The sequence below is a fragment of the Frieseomelitta varia genome, unplaced genomic scaffold, assembly GCF_011392965.1.
Source record: "Frieseomelitta varia isolate USP_RPSP 00005682 unplaced genomic scaffold, Fvar_1.2 scaffold_725, whole genome shotgun sequence".
Classification (NCBI taxonomy): domain Eukaryota; kingdom Metazoa; phylum Arthropoda; class Insecta; order Hymenoptera; family Apidae; genus Frieseomelitta; species Frieseomelitta varia.
This window is the reverse complement of record NW_025110507.1, coordinates 176,318-201,479: the sequence shown is the minus strand read 5'-3', so window position 1 is coordinate 201,479 and position 25,162 is coordinate 176,318. Positions and strand designations below refer to the sequence as shown.

The 25,162-nt window shown below is 39.8% G+C and overlaps 1 protein-coding gene across 1 annotated transcript in view; it reads right to left on the bottom strand.

Annotated features, from left to right (window-relative positions):
- The window catches only part of LOC122535449 (zinc finger protein 541-like), a gene marked incomplete at its 3' end in the record, with an annotated part of 141,341 nt that overhangs the window by 73,335 nt on the left and 42,844 nt on the right, over positions 1 to 25,162 (bottom strand). The gene's annotated exons all lie outside the window — the stretch shown is intronic.

Genomic DNA, 25,162 nt, shown 5'->3' with positions numbered 1-25,162 from the left:
AGACCGAGAGTATCCTCGCGGAATTCCCACCGTTTCGAAAAGAAAAGAAAAGAGAGAGGGAAGAAAGGAAGATCGTTAGAAAGAACATCAAAGTTCGCGGCGCTTTCATCGAAGGATAGAATTCGTTTGCGCATGCATAAACGGGGGGGGGGGGGGGGGGGGGGAAGAAGGTAAAGGAGGTGAAGTGATATTCGACGATTCAACCTCTGGGCCGTTGCTTCAAGGCGAAATATTAATTATAACTTTCTTTATTAAAGAACCGTATAGTTAACGACAATGTTTGAGTTTATTATGACAACGCCGGCAGATGATTTGCCCGATCGATCCGCGACGGAGTGTAGCGACCTCTACTTTGAAGTATTTAGATCAACGATATCTATGCTCGTTAAATCGTTTCGTCGAGATGTGTATTTAATATAAACTATAATAGAATATTTAAAAATTGTTAGTAATTTTATTATCACCATGGAAATGTTTACAGATATATATTGTAATCATAGTAGAAATTATTCATTCGTTACTTAACATTCATTATTCAATCTTCATTAAATTATTAGTAATCATATATTTTGTTATACTGATAATATTTTTATATAAACAACTAAAATTAATTACGGAGTTATTATTTATTTGTAGTATTGTGATATAAATTTAAATTATCATAATCAGTACAGGAGCACGGATTTTAGCGGCACTTACCTAGTCGCGAGAACTTACAGCCGCAAGTCGTAAGTGAGTCGCACGCGATGAATGGGAAACCACTTGGCGATTAAAAGCCGATCGAAGCCTTCTTTCAAACGACAACAGTCAGACGAGTCAAGGACTATTTTCAAAGCACTCTTGAAATTAATTTAATTTTTCAATTGTCAAGTGAACTTATGAAAACACGCGGGGATGAACTTAATTGAACAAATAAATGAGAATTAAACGAGAAAGGTGCTTTAAAGAGGTTCGATTAATTTCAATTATCGTCGATTAATTTTAACCGGTCTCTCTTCGCTCACGTTTCCAATTTGTTTACTTTTATAAAGTAAACTGTATTATTATTTGCTGCAATATCTTTGGCGTTGATTGTCGAGAAACCACATCGAGGAGTCACTTGTTGTTGCACTAACGTCACGTGGCAAAAATTCGCGCTAGTTTTTTTAATTAATAGAGATGCAGGCTCAATTTGTCCTCAACTTCTAAAGAATATCGAACCGTCGAAGTTACTCGAGAGTAATGAAGAGCCGCGGACGGGAAAGAAATTTAATTGGCATTCTCTGAGGTACTTCTAAAAAGAATCTTCGCCTGACTGGATCACCCTGCTTCGATCTATAAGTGTAACCTGAATCACGATTATGAAAAAAGTGGTTGATCGATTAGAAGAAAGTTGATATTCCAGTTGTTCAAAAATATACAAAGTGAAGTTGTTGTTACGATTTTTAATATTTAACTATTTCATTTCTATTTATGTTCGTGAAAGTAGATCGAAATTCTATCCCACTGTAACAACAAATCTATGCTTTTGCAATCGCAGTAGAGCAAACTGAATCCAAATACAAATTTACTTCATCCAGCGAATATTATTTGTGTGTATTTTCTATATGTTTTTATATTGCGTGTCTTGTGTCGTTCACATAAAATTTCATAATAATTACTAGTCGGACAGTGAATATTACAATAAACACTTTGTATATTTTTCTGGTATTTTTTTATAATATACACATGCACTGTACGATTCACATGTAAATGTAAAAATTAAATTGAAAATTTCTCATTAATTATCAGCGTCAGTCGGAGGAAAATTTCATTTTGTTCCGATGATAGACTCCGATAGACTACGAAACGAGTGCCAGCACATATCTGCTCGAGATGAGATCCCTTCTTTTTTTCTTTTTTAAGGAGCGAAAGCCTACTTAACGGAGCGCATAAATTCCAGGACCTAGTTAGTACACGTCCCGATATCTTCCCGAAGGAGTTTACGACGAGTAATAAACCGGCAACGCCTACAGGTTCTGCAAACACCGAGTCGATTTCACAGTGCGGAAAGATTCTTTCCCTTCTAGAGAGGGATCGTGACGTTGCATCCATTGTAACAAGCAGTAAAATGAACGCGTGATGCTCGGGGATGGCGTGTCATCGGCAGACGAACGTTAAATTTTATTTTCTTCCATCGGGATACATCGGATGTTTCTCTTTCTCTCTCTCTCTGTTAACATTTTCGATCGAGTATCAGTGGAAACGAGTCCGCTGAGGTCGGACCGATCCTGCTCCGGTCAAGTACTTCCAAGACGACGTTTAAATTACCGTTAAATTCACGTTCTTCCGCTAATTAGCGCGCGAGAGTTTAAAGAGCTAATTGCTTAATAACACTTAAAGTTTAGAGTCACGCGTCATTCAGCGCCGGTTAATTAGCGCGCGTGCACGACGGTTTGAGATCGTAATTGCCTCGGGGCGATTTCTGCAAAGGAAATTAATTTCCGATTTTTAGATCAGGAAATTATGCTCGTCCTCGACGGAGGTTATCTCGTAAACGTGAGACGTGGGATTTTTAATATATATATTTTAATGTATATATAAGAGAAAAGAACATCTGAATTTAGAATGCAGAAAGGTGGTACGTGCCAGTCTCAAATTTTCATGGTGATTCTGAACGTTGAACGTTTCGTGAATTATCGCAAAATTTATAGGGAAAGAGAGGTAGAAGAGTGAAAAATTGTGACTGACGTGATGTGATAAATATCATTTATAAAAATCATGGAATTTGTCTCAATGTATCAAATATATTGTATAAAAATAGTTCGCAACTGTATTTTATTTCTTCGTCTACATTCGGAAAAATAATAGCTGAAATTCTCTTTCAACAAATAGAAGTTCTTCTACAGTTGCTATAGATCATAATCATATTCATCAAACTAAGACAAGATATTTACTCTTAAGGTAAGAACACAAAAAAATTAACGTGTTATCAGCTCCAAGTTTACGAATCGAATCGGAAACGCAATAGTCCAGCTCTCCCCTTTTTTTCCTTAACAGCAGTGGGAACTTCTCTTCGTTAACACTGGAATTATCGACGATTAAAACATGAAATTTCCATCAGAAACATCGAAGTCAAGAAAATAGAGAAACTTTACGATACAGCGGACTATAAAAACTTTCATTTGTATATTTTACAGAGAGAAATGATTTAAATCTTCAAAAATACGCAGTCTCACGACGATGAAATATTTCACAGAAATTGTAAATTGGTCGTTTTGACCATCCTGGTAGTTTTAGTGTTTGTACGGTCGATTGGTGACGTCGAAACGACGGGAGGACAATCGGCAGGAAGAATGAAAATATATGGGCGCGTGCGGTGGGTAATTGAGTCGTGCGAATCGCCGAGAATTGATTACATTGCCACGTATCCATCTCTCCTCCGCCGTCCTCATCTTTCGCCTGTTTTCTCCTTCATTCGAACGTGCATCTCGCTGGAAAAGTGGGAAAATCTATCTCGTTTGCTCTTCGGTGTCTCTCGGTGCACGCTGCCTGCCTCCGCGAATCTTTGTGACATTTTCATTAACCCGCTGCAGAGCAAGCTGGTAGAACGAGGAAGTGCGTGGAGGCGAGGGTACAGAGACAAGTAGAGGAGCGGGACAGAGACAGAGTGGGTTAAAAGAGAGGGGCAAAAGAAGAGAAAAGGAAAAGCCGCAAACTCCCGCGCAGAATAATTAAATACGCTCTCGCGGAAATTCATATTTATACTCGAATCCATTATACGCGAGAGCTTCCACGCTTTTCAACCCTTTCTCCGCTTCGAGGGTTTCGCGCGCCTCGGTCAACGTCTCCGTTTCGTTTCTTCTCCTCTCCGTCGTTTGTTCCCAGTGTGTGTGTGTGTGTGTGTGTAATTGGAACACAGGGGCGACATCGCCTCCTTTAAAATTAACCGTGCACCGTTTATATCTCGCAAACGCGGCCGATTAATGGACGTCTAAACGACCGGCTGAAAGGCGAACCTGTTGAACCAGCTTGCTACTTACAATTAGCTGGTCGTCTATTAAGAATTTCTTGAGAGAGCAGGCACGTGGCGTTAGATAAAATAGATCTGTATTTGGTAGAAATGTCGGACTTGTTTGGAATGAGGAAAATAAAGATATTCTTTGTCGTATTTTTATTCCAACACGCGTAAAGAATATTTCAATATGATGGAAATACAAAGAATTTTTTGAAACCAAAAATATGGTTGACAAAGTTTTGTACAGGTCGAGTGTAATTGTTAAAATGAATGAACAAGAGCAGAAATAAAATAAGAAGATAATAAATGTTTCTGTGTCACGGAATTATATAGCATTTGGGAAAAATAAATTAAAACAGATGTCAATATTTGAGGATTAGGGAACAAGGTAAACAAACATTTCTAATCTCTACCATACACAAAAAATGTTTATTACTTGGATCTGTAGAAATATTTAAAATAAAACCCATAGAATCCAACTTAAAATACGATTTATGAATGGATTTTATTTCTACTCACAGATCTTTTTTTAGAAAATATAATATATAATAATATAATCTGAATATATAATATATATAATAATATAATCTGAACTTTGGGAAATAATTATCTCGCTAGAGATAACAACGAGTAATTTAAAATCTTCGAAAAAAATTCAGAGAGACGAATCGAAATGTACATCGACTGTTACAAAATTCCACGCCCTCGTTTCTACACTCGCGTGTTTTTGGTCCCTTGAAACGTTTGAAACACGAAAGGAGTATGTGCGAAAAGAAAGTTCCGTGAAAATCATTGTCGAGGAATAGTAACCTTTTGTAGTAACCAACGAAAGAAACTCAATTTAACGCGTTCGTCGGTCAAATTGACATAGCTCGTTTTAATAAAACGTCGCAACGAATTCAACATAATATCGCGAGAATCTCAAGAATACCGAGTAATGAGAGAGTGGCACTTCATAAAGGAAAGAATTTAATGTAGCCCCGCCGGCAGCTACGTACACGTAATATGACTCTAAAATGCGAAATATATGTGCGTGTAGTAACTCCTCTGACAACCGGAACGAATTTTACGTGATTTAATTTCCTTCCTCCGGGCTTCTTGACCCGGGCGCAGTATTTTCGGCTCCCAAATGTTAATGGTATATATATCCGCAGTTAACGCGAGATATTTGCGTTACGTCCGCAACGTGTAACAATTTGGATTCCAAGTTAATTACACGAATATTCAGATTTCACGTGATGGCAACGTCCAGCGAGTGAAAAAGGAACAATTCAAGATACTGCATAACGCGGACAAAAAAATTAATTTGCCCCGAGTTTGTTGTTTAAAAATTAACATGAATTGACGTGTATTCATTGCCTACCGTGGAAATATAAAATTTGAAAATTCGCAAGTTGTTACTCGAAAATTTCTCGGTGTGTCGGTTCTATGACGTTTCAAATCTACGCGAAATTCCAGAACTTGTGAGTTACAACTGCTCTAAACTTTTGGAAGTTTCTTAATGCTCGCTATGAAAATTTCACGGTCCCTTGTAAAATTACGAGTTACAAATTTTTTAAATTTATAAATCAGTCTAGTGTGTTGCATTTTTGTTAAAAAATGAAAAAAAAAAAAAAATAATACGCGAGTATGAAGAACAAAAGAGATCGTATTAATACAATAGTAGTGACAGTTGCAACGTGTAAAAGACGCGCGTTAAATTGCACCGAACTACTTCGGTATAATTGCTTCAGATAATTACGCCACTCGAGTCTTATTAATGTCATTCGCTGTGAATATTCAGGGACTATTCTTGAATCGATATCGAGAACGATTTCGAGGACGATTCGCGAGATTCTATGGACTTCCCTCCGTAAAGTGCATTTCAGGCATTATCACAAATTCACTGTCATCGGTTGAATCATTTAGTGATATCCGTTCATCCTACTTGTACACGAAAAACTTTTCAATTTTATTGTTTTAGAATTTCGTTCCTTAATTCCTCAATAATGGTTCAATATTAAAGGTTTTTCAGTTAATATCTTTTCCTCTTATTCTGAAGCTTTTAAATTTTAAATTTTTTAATTAATTTAATTACAAGTGTAATTCATTTACGTGTAATTCCACAATTTGCTTTAAGCTTCTCACAATATTATTCTACAGTTTTTTTAATTAAGAGATCTCATTCGGCATTGTCGAATTACTTGGATTTCCATCGTAATAAAACTGGAGTCACTCAAAGTCGTTTCTCGATATCGACATATTATTTCCAACAATTGTGTTTTATGAACATAGGGAATAAATAATTTGCAAAAAATATTTTTATCCAGGGTGGACTTAAATATCTCGAAGATCATTGATATAAAGTGAATTTCAAGAGTTTCATTATCATTTTCAAATTCCTGGTCTAAATGGCAATATTACAAAGAAACTACACAATCATGATAAATAATCAAATATTATTAGGATAACATATTCTTCACACCGGACAAAATCACTGATTTGCAATGACTCGTATCAATTATAGTACAAGTGGTTCCATTTCGTTTCAAAAAAAGTATTCGCCGTCTAATATCGCCAGAGACAGACAGTTTTCTACACTCTTGGAGGGAAGCATTTCCTTGGAAATGATTATAACAACGGCTCAATATGTCCTCCTTTGACTAAGGTGTTTGTGACGGTATCTCCTTTCTCCTCCGAGAAAGACGATATTGCGCGAGGCGGTTTCGCTGAAGCAAATTGCAGTTTCCTATCGCGCTGGAACAGCAACGCGAGAAGACACGTAATGCTTTCCATCGTTTCTTTTCTATTCCTGCGCTTTGTTCGGTGGCGCGCGTCGTCGAAAAGGAAGCGTGGAAATATCGAAGCCATTCGTGAATGCATTTACCGCGTTAGATAAGCGGTCGTAGCGAACAACGACGGAACGTCTCTACTCTCGCGCTTTTAACGTTCGTCCAAATCGAAAACACGCGGTATCCAACCGTCCCGAGCAACTTCGAACTGAAACTGATATAATAATAACAATAATAATAATAATTTCAGTGCTCGCGCATATTTGAAATTAAAAAAAAAAAAAAAAAAAGAAGGAAAAAACGTATTCTCTTCTGTACGTTGTGAATTTGATTATGAATATCACGAACGCAGAGGAGAAAAATATTTCTCTCGACAGAGATCGTGTGCTTGAAAGCCCATGTTGCACGTATTAAAACAAGGAGAATTTCCTTCTGAAACTTTGAAACATCATTCTTGCAGAGGTATAACGTTACAGGGCGTATTTCCTTCGAAGAAACGTAACTTTTCATCTCGGGTTGCGCGAGAACAGAAAACTCTTTATAGCCGTCTGAGCAATTTTTTTTTTTTTTTTTTTTTTGCTCCTCGCAATAGTACAATACATGTGTACGATTTTATTTCGCGAAATTCTAGATTAAATCATCCAAACGGGGATATCTACTTGGATCCCCATTAGATTCTGTTTTATCATTTGCGTACGCTGGAAAGGTAGCACGGGACAAAAAAATGGTATACTCTGTTGAAAGTTATTAAACTTCCTTTTGTTATACGCAAGTGACACAAAATCTTTCACATATACGTTCTTCCGCAGTTTTTATCATGTATAAGCAACACGAATCAAACACATTTTGCATTATTAAAACAAAAATAAAAATATGGAGCACACATAAGTAATGTCGTTTCTTGATACTGTAGAAAATTTTATTTTGTTTAAGAGTTAATCCAGTTTTGATCTACAACATAATTTAACAATAATCACACTGAATGTCGATATATTTAATTAGAATATGGCAATGTTTATTAAATTTGAAGAAAACGATATTACTTGTGGGTAACTCCAACATTTATCGGGTCAAAAATGATAGTGATTGTCGCCCAACGATTTTTTATAATAATCAAGTCCGGAGAATTGGCTAGCCATTCTAAAATGCGAATTTTTTTCGCTTGCAAAGTATTGTTTTACTACTTTCGCGTCAACATGTTGAAAAATGCACTTGTTCCCGCTTGCTATGTATTAGTCTGTTCGTCAATCACTTTTATATACATTTTGCTATTTATTTTTTCCTGTAATAAATTTTATTTCCATCTTACCTTAGTAACCAACACCTCCTCAATTATTATACCGCCGTCTGCGATGGGTCGATGAACCAGAAGTTGTTGCCCTTTTCGTAAATCACGACGATAGTAGTGGAGGCCATCAGATCCGTCTAAATCGAACTTTTCTTCACCGATAAACATGACTCTTTGCCATTTCTTATTCGTATAAACACGTTTCTCTGCAAATTGCAAACGACGAAAAGAGCTCATGCTCTTGCTTTGATTATAGCTTTAGTTGCAATTCTCGTCGTTTTAAATGTTCTCGATTCTTTAAGCGACGTCGAGCATTAACATTTGTCGTGACTCCAGCTTTCTCTGCAATTTGATGCCATATTTATCATGGCACGTTTATCTCGAGCTGTTAGACACGACTTTTTCTCTCTGCATAATTATCGGAATTTTTTGGTAAATTTATTGTCACTTCGCGACTTTTGTTAACAGCTTTGGTAATTCTTTTCACCGAGTAATGTCCTTCGTTTAATCTCAATATCGCGCGTACTGCAGCTGGATCTAATATTTCTCCGCGAGCCATTTTCACAAACGTTAATATCACCAGTTAATGTTACGCTTTCGATAGCTCCCGTACGACTGAGGAGCATAAATGAACAGACTTGCTCGATCCTCGCAGCCGCGGACAGTATTTACATTTCGGTTTTTGTGTTTCTGAGGGAATCGCGCGTTTCCGAGAAATTCTCGATAATGACAGTCAACATACTACACGTACGTCCATACACAAGGATGTTAATCCACGTGTTATCGTTTTTGAGTTTCTGAGAATTCTCCAAACTCAGGAATTCTTGGTAACGACAGTCGACATACTACACGTACATACACAAGGACGTTAATCCACGTGTTTTCGTTTTTGAGTTTCTGAGAATTCTCTGAACCGAGGAATTCACGGTAATGACAGTCAACATACTATGTGTACATCCAAGGATACTGATGTATTAATCTAATCTACATGTTCTCTCTGCTTTACACAACATAAGAAAATGTAGAGCGTACTATTTTTTCGTCCCCGGGGGAAATATTAATTATGTACAAGTGCCAGTTCAACGAGCTGGACACAAAGAATTATTTCGGTTCCTTATAGAAAGTACAATGGCTCCATTTGTAAAATTTTGCTTTATACATTCTTGGTTATAATCACAAGTTACAATAATTTAATTACCGCCAACAATAATAATTTTAATTTTCAATTGAAAAACAATGAGACCACATAATCAACAATTGTCAATTTTAATATTAGTTCGACAGGTTGGACGCGAGAAATTATTTCGGTTTTCTTTATAGAACATTGCATTTTACTCCACACGTAAAATTGTTCTATATAATCTTACAGTACAAGTTACACTAATTTCATATCAACTTCTCAATTAAAATCATGAGAATACATAACCGATAATTGTGAATTTTAATATTCGACAAGTTGGACACAAAGAATTGTTCCGGTTCCTTATACGACATTGCATTAACTCTATATATATGTAAAATTGCTCTACATAATCTAAGTTGTAATAATTCCACACCACCGACAAGCGACACAACACACAACCAACAATCACAAATTTTAATACGAACTCGACAAACTGGAAAGAGTAATTCCAATTCTACTCAGAAAGTACAATACGAGCCACAATAATTTCGTCTCATATACATGATACATACATATATATATATACACCTAATACGTTCCAAACACAAGAAAAACCAGCGCCAAAATTTATTCTCGCGCGAGACGAATAATCATCCCACTGCTCGGTATCAATCATTCGAAACAAAAATCGGCAGGAAAAATCCCAGCCACCCTTCCGCGAACCACGTACACGACACGTATCCGCGTTTCATTAAAGCACGCGCGCGTGCGCGCCACTTCGCTGCGCATATTATATTTCCGCTCGTTTAATCGTCCGCGTACGTCTAATTGGAAAAAATTATTCCATTTAGCCGGCTCGGTTCGATACGGACCGGGTACTAATAAAAATTCATCGTCGCGTACGCGCACTTTGCTAAATTGCCGCCTCTCTCATCCCTTCTCGTCTCCCCCCTCTCTCACTCTCTCTCTTTCTCTCGCTCTGTTTCACCCCTCGGCGTGTGCAAGCGCGCGTGTACGCGTTTCGCGTGGCGAATGCGGCGCGTCGCGACGCATAATAGAAGCCGTGGATGTCATGGAGAAAGCTGGAACATGCAGAGAGATAGATAGAGAGAGAGAGAGAGAGAGAGAGAGAGATCCGTGGTCGAATTTCAGCCGTCTCGATCAATTTACTTCTCGCTCGCGGCTGCATATCAATGTAGCGCGGCATCGTGCATCCGTCACGGGCAAAATCGTCCGACGAAACGCCCGTGTAATTAGGTATTCCTGCCGATGTACGTCTCGCTGGGACCGTCCCCGTTTACGATTTAAATCCTATTAATACGCTCACCCACGGGGGATGAAAAGAGCGAGGCGGCTCGGCTGCCAAAGGTTCGTGGATTCTCGCGATTCCCAGAGAGTTTGAAACGATTTGTAATCGCGGAATTTGTAAATGCCGAAGTGATTGAATTTGTTGCTTCGAACGAATTGAGACTCGTTTCAATTTTTCAATCGAAATTCCGCTGCGACCAAAAGCAATTCGTACGTCTTACGTAACTGTGTGAGAATTATCTTTACGAATAATAACGGTAGACTATAATACTTCATGAAACAACTTCGGTATAACTGTAGCTTAACTCAAACTGATTGACAACTCTAACACTGATTCTTAATTATCTCATATAGACAGTTTCTTATAACGTAAACATATTCTCTTTTTCTTCATGTTTCAAAAAGTTCTAGTTCATGATGACCGCAATACTAAAATCAAGTATTCATGCTTCTAAAATTAAGAATTCTAGAACCCTTGAAATTCTATACTGATTTTCTATTTCATACGTATGTTTCATCGCATTGATTCACCCTTATAATATACATAATAACTTATAACAACGTAAGCAAATTTTCTTTCCCTTCATTTATCAAGAAGACATTCTCAAGATAATTCCAATACTAGAATCAAGTGTTTCTCTTCACGCTTCTAAAACCAAGAATTATAAAACCTTAAAATTCTATACTGATTCTCAGCTATCTCATACATGTATTACGTCATTGATTTATCTTTATAATAACATGAACGTATTCTCTGTTTCTTCATTTTTTTTTTCAATGAACACATTCTAAAGATTCTAATCAAACGACGATTGCAATACTGAAATCAAATAATTTTCCTTCACACCGAGAGTCCGATATTCTTACAACTCTACACCGATTCTCAACCACATCGCACAATCCCATTGATTCGTCCATCAGCTGGAATTTGCCAGAAGCGTTAAGTGCACATTTACGAAGCTTTCCACTTTCCCCAGCTCCACGACGAGTAGATTCATCGAACAAATTCGTTCCACGCCGATCCAAGGGAATACGAAATTGCTGGCCGATAACGTCGCGACGGGGGACCCGAGGAATATGACGGATCGTTCAAGTTGCTCCTCGGATACTCCATTAATCCACACGGCGAGCACACTCGGACGCGCGAGAAGATACGGCTTTTAAAACTCGCCGCAATATTTCCCCGCGGAGATGTGCTGCCGCGAGGAAAAATCGCTCGTAGCCTGGCGTGGAAAAATTAGCGCAGCGACCGTAACTCTCGCGATTTGTCTCGCGCGGACGTTTCGAGCGATTGTTCCGCGCCGGTCGCGACGGAACGAGCGTCGTTACCGTATCGTTTTTCGTACGGCGACGATCCAGCCGTCCGTGGAACCGCTCGTTTCCCGGAAACTTTATCGCGGACGTCCGCCGCCGGAAGAGAAGGCTATCTCCCTACCGAAAGAGGAACGATCCTCCGCAATTGCGACGCGGTTTTCGGGCGAACGGGCCTTGCCAAATAGCATCGACGGTGACGGCACTCGAAAGAAAAAGAGAAAAAATTTCCCGCAATTTTGTGAAATATATTCCGAATTTTCTATTTTTTTTTTTTTTTTTTTTTTTAGAAATTATTTTGTTTCATTGCTTCGGAATGAAAGAGCGGAAAAGAATGAAAAATATTCCCGTGATTGTGAGAAAAATGCACCGGAACTTGAACTCTGTCAACAAAGAAGATAATATTATAAATTTCTGGTTTTCTACACGCGATGTTCAAATGTTGAGTTCGTATCGGCCTCGCGAGAGTAACAACGCTCGTTAAAAAATCAGTAATCCAATCCCTCGAGAATGAAAATAACTTAATGGTAAGAAAATGAACAACATTTCAAATTGTAAAAAGAAAAAGAAGACCGAAATAAATATTTCAAACTCTCACTGTGTAATGGAACAGCAAAATGGTTTCAGAAAATTGCTCAATTTGAAATTGCTTCGAAACGAGTAGCACTCGAACGCGAAAATTAGACGAAAACGGTCCCGAATTTGCAACAATTTTGAACAATTTTAATATTTAATAAACAATTTTAAATTTTGTATATTTAATCAGTTTTCTCTTTCAATACGACGAAATATAAACCATAGACGCTAAAAATATCCAATTATTTCCAATATTGAATTTCCAAGAATTATTTACACATGATACAGCGCGTAACAATACGAAATCGAAACTTTTCCAATTACAGCGTTCCCAATTCTGCGAATTTCCGCGATACCTTTCCCTGCTTATTGTGCAAAGTGTCCATCTCCTGTTAATTACACGTTGCAAAAATTGAGAGCGCACGTCTAGCCGTGATTACAGCGACATTAAACTCGATAACCGTGTCGTTTAAAAATTCGAAATTGCATTTTTAAACATACGAAAAAATTGCCATTTACCTCAATTCATTCCTAAACCTTTATTTTCAACAATAAATCAAGATACACGTATACGTTTACGAGTACGAAGCGTAATTGTTGCAAAATTCTTCTCTTATACAGACAATAGTGCAACGTTATTAAAAAATTATTAGAACCACTTTATCTCGTGAAATTACCATACGATTTAAAATTATTGCGATACTGATGAAACGTTTTTACAGATTTTAACATACATACCGAAATTATTTAATATCGCAAAATGACGTTTGATTCACTTGCACAATACAGTCCGAAATTATACAGGCAAAAATTACAATGTTTCGTGCATCATAATACAGTCCAATAAAGTAAAACACCCCGCTATACGTGCAAGCGTTCGAAAAGTAAGCTTTGTTAGCGTCGTTCCCCGTCACCGTGCAGCACATCCCCTTCGTACACACTTAACCGACAGCCTTACTATTGCAAATTGCCATCCGGACGTTTTTATTTGGCTATTCTCTTGCCGTGTAGAGCTCGTTCTTCCCATTCTCTCGCAACCTAATCGGCGAGAGCCGTTCCCGGGCTAACGTTACGTTCCCCGGATTAAATTTCTACGGGGTGCTTTTCCAGCGACCAGGCTGTTTCCCCCCTCGCGACGACACACTCTCCCACACGCCACCAACCCATTTCTCTATTTGCTGACACTCTGAACGCGTTTCCATCTCCGCTTCTTCTGGTCGTGGATTGTTTAAGTTTCATCGGTGAAATAATTTCTTTCTTTGACGATGAGTCGATGATGAATTTCGCGAATGAAGGAGACTATCGCTCTCTATTGGTGCTTTTTGTGAACTTTGAGTTTCAATGGGTTCATTGATGATTTGATAACGAATATTTATAACGCTAAATAAAGTGTGTACGATTCGTGGCTCTGCAAATATAAAAATGAAGATACTTGTTGAATTTTGATTTTAATTCAGAGTTCTTCATTTATCGCATTTATTGATTGAATATCGCGTAGAATATGCAAAACGGTTCGTTTAAGTGGCAAGAAAAAAAAAAAAAAAAAACAAGTCGATTTTCAATCGTTAAATTCCACTAGAAGTGTTCGAGCTGATAAAAAGTTACTCTCCAACGAATGTCAGACAAATTTCACATCTGCCAGTCGACAACGGAGCGATACAAAAATGATAATAAATTAAGAGAAAACACGACGCTTCCTCGAAGCCACCCTCGAAGCCAGAAAAGATACTCCAGATCTGAAAAACTCTCTCGATCCGACGAAGTGGCGTTTTATCATTCAAAGAATTCGCGCGAAAACAATAGAATCTTCCAGACACGAGTCCTCCGCAGTCGGCTAGAACGCATCGAATCAGATGGCTTCCCTTTAAGAAGGAGATCCACCTGAGGAGAGGCTGTCCCTTCGCGGATTCACGCGTTTCATGAAAAAGAAAAAGGAAGAAAGAGAGAAAGAAAGCCAGCTGGGCGGCACTTATTTCAATACTCCGCCACTTTCGGCCCGGGAGCGATGTAGTGGCAATTCGCGTGGCTTTGAGGGCGCTGTCGGATACCTGCCACTCGCTTTTGCCACGATTATTAAAATGTACTTCGCCCAACCTCGCTTCTCTCTCTCTCTCTCTCTCTCTCTCTCGCTTATATCTAGCAGAGACTAGCTGCTCCTCCTTTGCACGGTCTCTTTTACCCTTTCTCCTTCGCCGCCGTTCTTCCTTCTCCTTGTCGCCGGGAGAGAGTCGGGAGCAGTTCTTTCAGCTATTTACTCGTTACACCAGGACCAAGGAAAGAAAGGTAGAATCCCTCGGCGAGAGCATGTGACGCGGCGCAGACGGTGGGAAAAGAGACGAGAAAACTACTACCGACTGCACTTTCCGTCAGGTTTTTCTCCTCGTCCTCCCTCCCACGCCGCCAGTTCGCCGTACATTGTAAAGGACACTTTCAATTTAAGTTCGCCTTTCGCGAGCTCCTTCGCCAGACCTGTCCCGGAACGATCAAAGAAAGCCTTTCCTGTATTGATTAACCCTATGGCCTTCCGAGGATTCTCCACCGTGGGATTCTCCACCGTGGCCGAACCTCCTCGCCAACCTATCGGGAAATTGATATGGTATCCGTGTTCCAGACCAGCGCCGGATAACGTGATACAGGGGGCTAATTGTTTCGTAGATGTATTATTCCAAGAGAGAGAGGGAAAAACACGAAACGCATAAACGCGCACCGAGCTGTAGAGTTGAAATGCATTTGTTTCGAGGAAGAAGGAAAAGAAAATCCGATTCTAATAATAATGTAACGTGAGGTTTACTGTTTTCAGGATGAATTATTTCAGCAGAGTTGGCGGGAATACGTACATCGTTCGAGAAAAATAGGTGAAATGTTTCTTCTTTTCCTGGAAAAGGAGGGATTTTATTCGAGAATTTTTTGTGCGGGAGAAAAATTTGGTTAATTTTTATGAAGAAAAGGAAGTGTTTCCAGTCTGAACGAGGTAGCGAGGGGTGAATTATTTTGGGATGGATCACTCGGACACGACGAGGGAGAAATAGAGAGGAGCGCAGAGTTGAAAAATGGCTCGGATGACCTTTCCGAATTTTGTTCGGGAATTCTTTTCGTCGGAGAGAAATTTGGTTAGTTCTGTAGAAAAAAAAAGGAGGGAAAGTTCCCTGTTCCAAGTCCTTAATAACGTAATGCGAGGTTAATTGCTTCGGGGATGAATTATTTAAACAGAGAGGTGAGAGAAGAATAGGCAGCAGCAGTGGAATTATATGGAAATTTAAATAGCCAGTTAAGAAAGATAACTAAAACGTAAAAAATTAACGTAAAAGAACAAAAATTACCAGTCCGAACCTAGTAATCTAATTAAAAAAAGAAAAAGAGTGTTGTGCTTGCCAGTAACACAACGTTCTCGAAATAAACTGAAACAGAGAAAATTAGCAAGTGGTGTCGAGTTAGAAAATAAAATCCACATCTCTCGAAAACGAAATAACAAATTTACTAAAAAAATTATCTGTGTAAAATGATGGAAACATGAGTTAATTAGTTACGAAGAAGTATCGCAGTTCTTGATGAAATGCCGAAAAAAAAAGAAACAAAAAAAAACTGTAGAGAACTCTTACTCTCTAAATAAAAATAAAAACGCAGAAATTCCCGTAATTCGAAGATTTCGCAGCAAATCAAATTGACGCGTTCTCCAAGGAGCCGCACGGTGGCAATTGACGCACGACCGTCATTTCCGTGCACGAGATAAAATAACACCAACCGAACCGTCGTCGTTAATTTCGTTCCTTGGTGGAATTATTAATTTCATTCTCGCGCCAATGGGAACAATATATTACGCGGGCTGTATTATTCTTCTGTGCCGGTGTGCATTTCATAATATTTATCGCCGCGAAAAATAGTACGTGTTTTCAGCGGGTTATTTTTTATTATCTCCGCCTCAATTTCTCGACCGTGGAAAAATAACGATACGAGTGTGCGTAATGCGATCGCAAGTATGGCGATGATGTACGGGCTCGCGTCTATAAATTCCAACCCTCCCGCCCCCGGTTTGAAAAATATTTTATATATTAACAAACAACGTGCAACGGACTGCATCAAAGCTGAAAAACACCGCGCGCGCTCGGTTATTTTTATCAATCACGCGCGATTTTCCCATATGACACGTGATTTTTTATGCCCGTCACTGCCCTGCCATCCCCCACCACACCCGCTCTTTAAACAAACCAGAATCGCAGCGCGATGTATCAACGTCGTTAAAGTGCGGCCGCGAAACAAGCTCGAAGCGTGTGGTGAACGCGAGCATTTTTGTTTTTTTTTTGTTTTGTTTTTTTCTTTTTTTTCGAAACGCGTCGAACAGAGGGAACAAGATACACTGGGACAAATTGACAACATCCCCCCCCCCCGCCCCCCCGTTTAAAAGCCACAGAACAAGCACGACACTGCATTTGTTTGAAAATTCAACGATACTCTGCAACAACGAGGAGTTAAGTAAATTGTTGGCACGGTCGTGTTATAAAATGCACGTGCAATTGAAAATATTTTTCGAAAACGGAATATCTCGTTACTTCAAACTTGTTGAAGTTCGCCTTTTGGAGAAAGATGACAAAAATTTTATTCCAAGAGAAAAGGAAGAAGTGGCTGTGAGTATTTTGCACAACACTTTTCGAACTTTGTGCCCTTTTCCGACGATCGAAATTAAAACTATCGCGACAAACTCGAGAAGGACCGACCGGCAATCATAGCCGCTTGGTTCGTGGGCGAAGGCGTTTGAAAAAAAAAAGAAAAAAAGAACGAGAAGAAAAAAGAAAAAAAAATGGCGATAAAAGTTAATAAATGTCACGTGATCGACGGGAAACCAATACGTAAAACAGACTCGTGAACGGTCGCCCGGAAATACGACTATACGTCTGCCCCGGCTGTGTGTATTGGCACATGGATATTATGTACACGTATATATATATATAAATATATATACATATATACATATACATATATAGATATATACGCGTACTCCAAAGTATTCGATATCCAATAACTCGCTTCATAATTACAAATCGATACTTCGGAGCTCGGCTCGCTCTCGAATAAAGTCACCGCGTCAACCCCTTCACCCCACCCCCGACTCACCCACCCTCCCCCTCCCTTCGATTTCCTTTATTACAAATTTACTCGTTCGAGGGTAATTCCGCTGGAGGAAACTTAACTGACCGGGGGAGACCATTGTGACATACGGCTCGGTATCCACTCGCTCGTTGTAATTCGACCAAATATTCCAAAGCGTAGGCAAATTTTATTTCGCGGCGCGTGCTGGTAATAACGACACGTCCGCGAGGATAAAAGAGGTATATCGCGGGAATGGCTAATAGCTAATCGATAGTCGACGTGAAAGCGAGTTCCCGCGAAAGCGATAATGTGGAACGTGATCCTTCTCGTGTCATCCTGGAATTTTTGGTACGAGAGAGACGTCGATGAGAATTATATAGGAAGAAATAGTATTTTGACGACGGGATAGTAAAATTTCTCCTTTTGAAAATACCATTCTCGGCTCAGCTGTTCTCGTTAGAGTTCGCAATAAAAACAGATGAACATCGCAAGCAACTTTAGAGCAACAGATTATTAGCTATCACTTTTTATTGTATTTATTACATTTCGATAGTTTTGTCGAGCGTAACACCTAGTTTTTAAAATGCAATTCGAGATTTTCGCTTCATCACATCATACAACTGCGTCTAATTAATCTATAAGCTCCGAAGCTTTACAATTTTCATCCATCATTCCTACAACAATAATTTCATGTTTATGAATCTCTAACTATTGAAACAAATCTTTACTTCATACGTACAACTTACACAACTCTTCCTTCGCGCGTGGTTCAAAATTCTGATTAGCCATCATTCTCTGTTAAATTTCAACTAGAACCTATATACTATAATTCCTAGACCAGTCGTCTGTTTCAACTGTTTTCACCAATCGGTTCCCCATTCCCCGATGTCCCCTCTTATTAAATCTCCCTCCCACGCAGAAGGTTCTCAAATCCTTTCTCCGAGAGTACTCTGCACATTTTCCACCGTGGAGCAAACGAAAACAGGAGCCCGACAAAACCAGCTTACGCCTATACCGACCATTCTTTTTTCTCATTCCGTGCTTCTCCACACCAGCGAGCTGAACTTTCGTTTAAAAATCCGCACGAGCGTACTCGAGCACGTGTATATGTGCGCGCGCGCGCGCTTGTATAACACGTCACACACACGCTCGCAGGTAACACCTGCGCCTGCGGACGGCTCGTTGGATGTCGGAGACGGTGAAATCGTATTACTAGTGCATTGTGGGAGCTGAATAGGCCGCATTAGAGCCAACGTGGTTGTACCATCGACCTTCCCCCCTCTCACTCTCTCTCTCTCTCTCTCTCTAACTCTCTCTCCGTCTCTCCTGGTCCCACTCACACTTTCCACGATCTCTCCCCGTATCATTACACCGACGTCGCCTCCTTCCTCCTCAACCTTCACCGAGCGTTCTTTCCGTTCTCCCCCGGCATTCTGACATCCACGACTACCTTGTTCACCAACAAGCATTCTACGGCGCTGTTTACGGAGCAGAAGCGAGATAGGAAACGCGGGGCCAAGAAAATCCCGGATGTTTATGGATTACGAAAAGGGAATTAACACTCGAAGGATCTGCGGCGAGCCGATAAAAGAAACGATCCTATCCGTATGCTCGAGTCTTGGACGAGGCCGTCGTTTCATTGTTTCTCGAATTGTTACTTGGTGCAATGAGAAGATGTTCTTCATGGAATACTTAGAAACAGGAAACTGTGGATTTTTAAGGATTTTTGTTCTACAGATTTATGAACGATAGTTGGTAGTGGTCTTGCAACGAACGAGTATTTTTTGCATAATCAGGTGCGTTTCGTGAATTCTTGGAACTGTTGAAGAATTGAAGAATTGGAATGATAAACGTTACGAGTATCAAAGAGTGAGAAATAATCCCTTTGAAAGAGTCAGTAAGTGAAAGAATATACTACTTAATTTTGTCTGCAATTACCATCGATCGGTAATTCAAACTACTAATTGTTTTCAATCTAAATTACCAATTAATCCGAATTTAAATCGAAAAATTAAATGTCTAATAAAGCAACTACTCGCTAGAATTCTTCATCCCGCAATGAAATATCCCAAAATTCAGGGAAACAACTGAAAAACCAGCCCTTCGACAGTCGCAGAAAACCCAAAACCCTCTTCGTTCGTGCACCGTGAAACGTGAAGCTCGCGTCGCTGAGAATTTTCAATAGGTTCGAAAAATCCGGCCACGCGTACGCGAGAGGGTGGCTGCTCGCTCTTGCGGATATTCGTTTACAACTCTTGCTCGAAGTTCGTCTATTAGCGACAAGGGGAGGCAGAAGAGAGGCATCGACGCGAGAACCGAACTTCTTCGAAAATGCTCGCCCCGAGTTCGTTGGAACGATCTCAACGACGCGACAGCTGCGTCGATGGCAACGATCCCGCCCCTCTACGCTTCGAGCTTTTACTACGATTCGCGAACAACCGATAGAGACTGAGAGTGAGCGGTAGTATCGGAGACTGGGCAAGGAAATCCATAAGTTTCCTGTCGTAATTCCAAAGTGTTCGAGTGCCCAAGCATTTTCTCGCCGCGATGACGTTTCATGTCATTCGGGTGAAAGTCACGGACGGAGAGAGAAAAATTCCCCTTTTCTCGCGTAAAAACTTTCTCGTGTCAAAATCAGTATCGAGTTGCACCAAGTCAGTCATAATACAACTTTAGTAACAGACTAAGAGAAAGTAAGTAATGATGAAAAAAAGAAAAAAAATGATGAAGCAAAGAGAGAAATTTTTGTTGTAATTCCTCTTGTACAAAAAATGCGTAAAAGAAAATAAGAAAAGAAGAAGAAAATAACAGGTTAGAAGAAAAAGTATTTTACTTTGGATTTTTCTAGACTAAAAGGAAGAAAATAATGGAACAGAAGAGAAGATTGTTGTGATCGAATTGTGACAGAAAAAAAAAAAAAGTCAGACTGCTCGCTTCGCAGAACTGAATTTCAGTCAGAGGAATTGATCGTTAACTGATCAAGTCAGAGGAATCTATTTTTCATTACAGAGTATGTGAAGGCAACAAATCATTTTTCGCGCGAAAAACAGTGTTCCGCGCGTGGCGTGGTTGACACACAAGCTGATTCGAATGTTCTCGTTACACCGAATCAGCGTCGAATCAGCCAGGTTTGCTGACTCGCTTTCGTAAATAACGACTGCCACGCAAAAGTTGCGACAAGCCACTCGTTGATATCGCCATTTCGGCGCGAGGACAGAAAAAAAGAGTGGTGGCTGCGTCACGCAGCTCGCGGCCGCTTTTTCGCCTATGTTGCTCGTTCTTTTTCTTTTTCTTTCTCTGCCATCTTACGGTTCATCACAGCTCGCCTCTTAGGCGAAGTTTTCCTGCTTTCGAAGAGTTTTCGATTCTCCCGAATAATTGAATTAATTGTCGAACCCTTTCGCGTATTCGAAGTTTCCAAACGTGCTCGTTAAATTTAATATCACATCGAGAGCTATGACGGTCACGTTAGAACAATTATGACATTCGTAGAACGATTTCTATGCCGAGGGGGGAAGCAAATTTCTTCGTTGTAATCATTTCTCGATCAAGCGAATCGAATTTCCCTTTTCTGGTATCTGAGAATAACAATTTGAATTTGTGTTAGTTTAATTTTGTACTGAATTGAATATTTTGATACTCCTTTTATTTTCTTCTTTCTTTATAGGAGAGGAACGAACTTTGAGACAGGATATGGAGAATCTGCTGCATGATGTAAATCGAACAGATTAATCGTTGCAAAATATATACTTCCATCAAATATTCTGTAATTTCTGTTGGAGCGCGTAGCGCAGTATGGCTTTATAATAATTAAAGAGGCAATAATCACAATTTACCTAGGAATAACAATTTTACTCAGCGGACTCTTATTACAAAGATGAACGTTGACAATACGTTCGAGCTGCTTATATAAATAATGCATACACATATATACTAGTTGTACATTTAACCGATACGAGATGTCGCGATTATAACAGATCTATAAGATAGATCTAACAATTTCCATATATACATTTACCAATATAATCCTAATATAGTTTCACTGTAATAATAAATAAAATTTCAATACAAGAGATGAGTAAAAGGTTCGTACAAGTATTCGAGTATTTTCGCGAGTAATTCTATATCGGTTAGAATTAATTGTACAAACTGTCAAGTAATCGGGGAATCAATTAATCCAGCCTCGCCGGACTAACTATCTATCCGGTGCCAAAGAAGGCGAACTGTGACGAAATCGTAAAAATCTTCGCCGATAACCGATTCCCCTTAGCTTCTTCGTCCAAGATGAACCGATGCCAACTTTTTACGACGTGACTTCCGACTCTCCCTTGGCAATGAAATCCACTGATATTCTTCCGGGGCATTACATCAGGAGCCACTCCCACGCGTTTTATGAATAGTAAGCTTCGTCGTCCCGATATAACGTATTCGCTTTCCGTATCAATATCTTGGCTGGTAAACAGCACGATAAAAGCTACGCGACATGTACAACAAACATATTTCGAAAACTCTTCGTTACACCGCTAAAAAATGGAATGGAAATTCCTTCGTCTACTGTTTCAGTTACGACTTAACGTTAATCACTGATAAATCGATGGATGATTTTTAAAATTTATATTATTTTGTTGGATGATCAACCCGGACAATATCAAATCTATGCAAATACTGACAATAAGCTAGCAACAGTTCCACATAAAAGTGGTCTGTGAATAGTTAGTTATAAGGGCAAGATCAAATAATTGGTCATCTATGCTCCTTCCCCTTTCACTTGACGATGATAACCAAATATATATAAGGACATGCTTTAGAGACATTCGACAGCATAAAACATTCTAAATCATTAAAGAGACATTCTATGTAATTAAAAGCATCAAAGAAACTAAATCATTCTACATCATATTCAAGAGCATTAGACATTCCAAATCACTGTAAATCATTCTATTGATTATAGTCGACCACGACTGTAAGGGAATAAACTCTTCTAAATTGTAAGCGTGTTGGACTCCATTACACGGAATCCAACAATAATTTTAGGACAGCATGGAATTGTCTCTCGTAAATATCCCAAAGTCTTTGAAATTTGAAAAGGCTAAAAATTTCCATTTCAAGCAACAAATTCTACATATCAATTGCAAATAACAATTAATGACTAATAATTTTTAGCGAAAGTTGATGCTTCGGAGATTTTCAGAATGTTCCCAAGTTGTGCAGTCTGTACGCTAGGATTGCAGGAGGAAAAATGTAAAATGAAAAAAAAAAATATATATATATATATATAACACGAAACAGCAGAAAAAAAATTATCAAAAATTTCTTCGCGACAGCTGTATTCCTCGCAACGCTATGACGATTTTTACACGCCGTCTCCACCAATCGAAAATTCCCCCTAAACGAACAGAGCCTCATATCGAGCGTACAAGCTCCTACGAGCGAATTGCGGCAGCAACACACACCCGAATGCTCGCCGCGAGATCAATCATACCCGGTAATAAACCGGTCGAGCTGAAACGATCGCGTGCCCGCCCGTAGTGTACAGCACGGCTCCGGACCATGCAACACGCGTTCCTGATTGGGTTACGTGCGATGTTTACGGCTTCCCGTAATTGATCCTCCGGCCATCGTCTGTAAAATCAACTCGGTCTTCCCGACCGGCTGGTTCTCTCGGAGAACAACCGCGCGCGGTGCGCAACTTGCGGTGGACAACTTGCGAAATGAACAGTGCCGCCTCCGCCGGTAACCGTTGCCACCCTCTTTCATACGCTGGGAATTATCGGTCTGGGTAGTTTGCTTGTAACTCGGTCCATTTCATTTCCAGTCTCGGAAACCAGGCTACTTTGGGAGTTTTCTTACTGTTATGCCTCGTGGTACTACGGCTAAGTGGGCCGAGGGCTGGGAGATTGAAGTGGTCTCCGAACGATGGAATTTTTGGGTTACGTTGTTCAAGGGTCCCGCTGATTTAATGCGTCCGTTATAGCCGCTGGTGTTTCGAGATAGCGGAGATCGTAATTCACTTCTGACTGACGCCAGAGATTAGATGTATTCACGTTCACATAGTAAATGGCAGAGGGCAGTCAATTTTAAAGATACTATTGCCAGATTGCGGATTTCCATGCGTTTGCGTGAAATTTGGAGATACAGTGTAAATTATTCAAAGTGTTGCGATATAGTAAAATAATTTTATAAAATATGATCACGTGAAATAATTTTCCACGTAGAAAGACACGCAACTTATTGTTAATTAAAGTTTGATCATCGAAATAAATGGAAAAGATTGAATAATAGAAGCTGGTGGAGAGCAACGATTAAAATCACAGGGAATCTATTTCACAATTTTTCACCGAATTTCGAGAACAGACCGATGCGTAAATGCACGGAAAATAAAGTGTGCTCCGCTGAGGATATCTTCTCAAACAACAGAATCAAGAATCGAGAACGAGTCGAGCGACTCCACCGCCCGCGGAGTGAAAGGTGCAAGCAACCGCATTTTAATAAAACCGAGAGCAACAATGAGGGCGAAGTTGGACGCGCGGAGGGACGCTGGAGAAAGGTGGACAAAAGGAAAAATCGATGGTCCGCGAGAAGATATCGAGACGCATCTCCCGCTCTCGGGGCTTCCATTAAAACCGCGCCGTTCCGCGCGCTCCTGAAACTGACACCTCCTGAAACGAGATCGTCGTTGCAGTTCCGAAGCACGGCGAAAACAACGAAAACCCGGGGCGCGAAAGCTGAATCACGTGAATCGCGAGGCCGAAACGCCGGAGAAAAAGGACGGAACGCGTTTTCCCGTGGAGGAAAAACGAGAAAAACAGCGGGGAAAAAAGCTGGCCAACGAAGAGAGAAACTCGGTTTCACGATACACAATCAGATTCGCGCCGGCTGGGGAAAAAAAAAAACGAAAAAAGAAAAAAGATCGGAGAAAAAAAAAAAAGCGGCAGATAGACACCCTCGGTGTACGGCGGCGTGAACCCGCGCTTACAACCGAGATGACTGTTGAGATTTCATCGAGCGAAAGTTATGAAAACTGTCCTTTTTCGCTGTTACGTTCGTGGCAGGTTGTAACAGTTGAAATTTAAAACTGCCCTTGAACAAAAGCCGCTGTCGGAACGTAACGAAATTTATGGTCCGATGGTCGAGGGAAACTTGAGATCAATTCTGATCCACGTCGTGGATAATTTTCGAACGTCGAGTAGCCTTTTGTACGGGGAAATATTCGACCAAGATTTTGTAATTATGGCAAATAATTTAAGTTGCGCGAGGGACGTGCGCTTTAATTATACATTCTGATCTTCAAATATGACGAACATTGTATTAAATATGATGGAAATAAATACAGTTACCTTTCATTCTTTTCGCGAGCGCGACAAAGAACCATTTCACACTTTGCACTGAAATATCTCAATTGAAGCGAGATAAAAGACACGCAACTACAGGCTGAAATTAATTATCGATTACTCTCGAAATCAACAATCTGAACCGAAAATTTAAACGTGTCCAGATAGAAAGTGATCAGCTAAATCTAAAATTTCGCGTAGAATGGAAAAGTGCCATCGGGAGAAGTGGCGAACGTCTTAATTTTAAACAGAGAGACACAGATAGCCAAGCCTCGAAGCCAGAAATGAAGTTCTTCGGAGAATTGTGTGTCGAAAGAGCATAGAGAAACCGTGGAAAAGGGGGGAGAAAAAAAAAAAGAAAGTAAACGAGACACTCCTAGTCACCGATCCTTT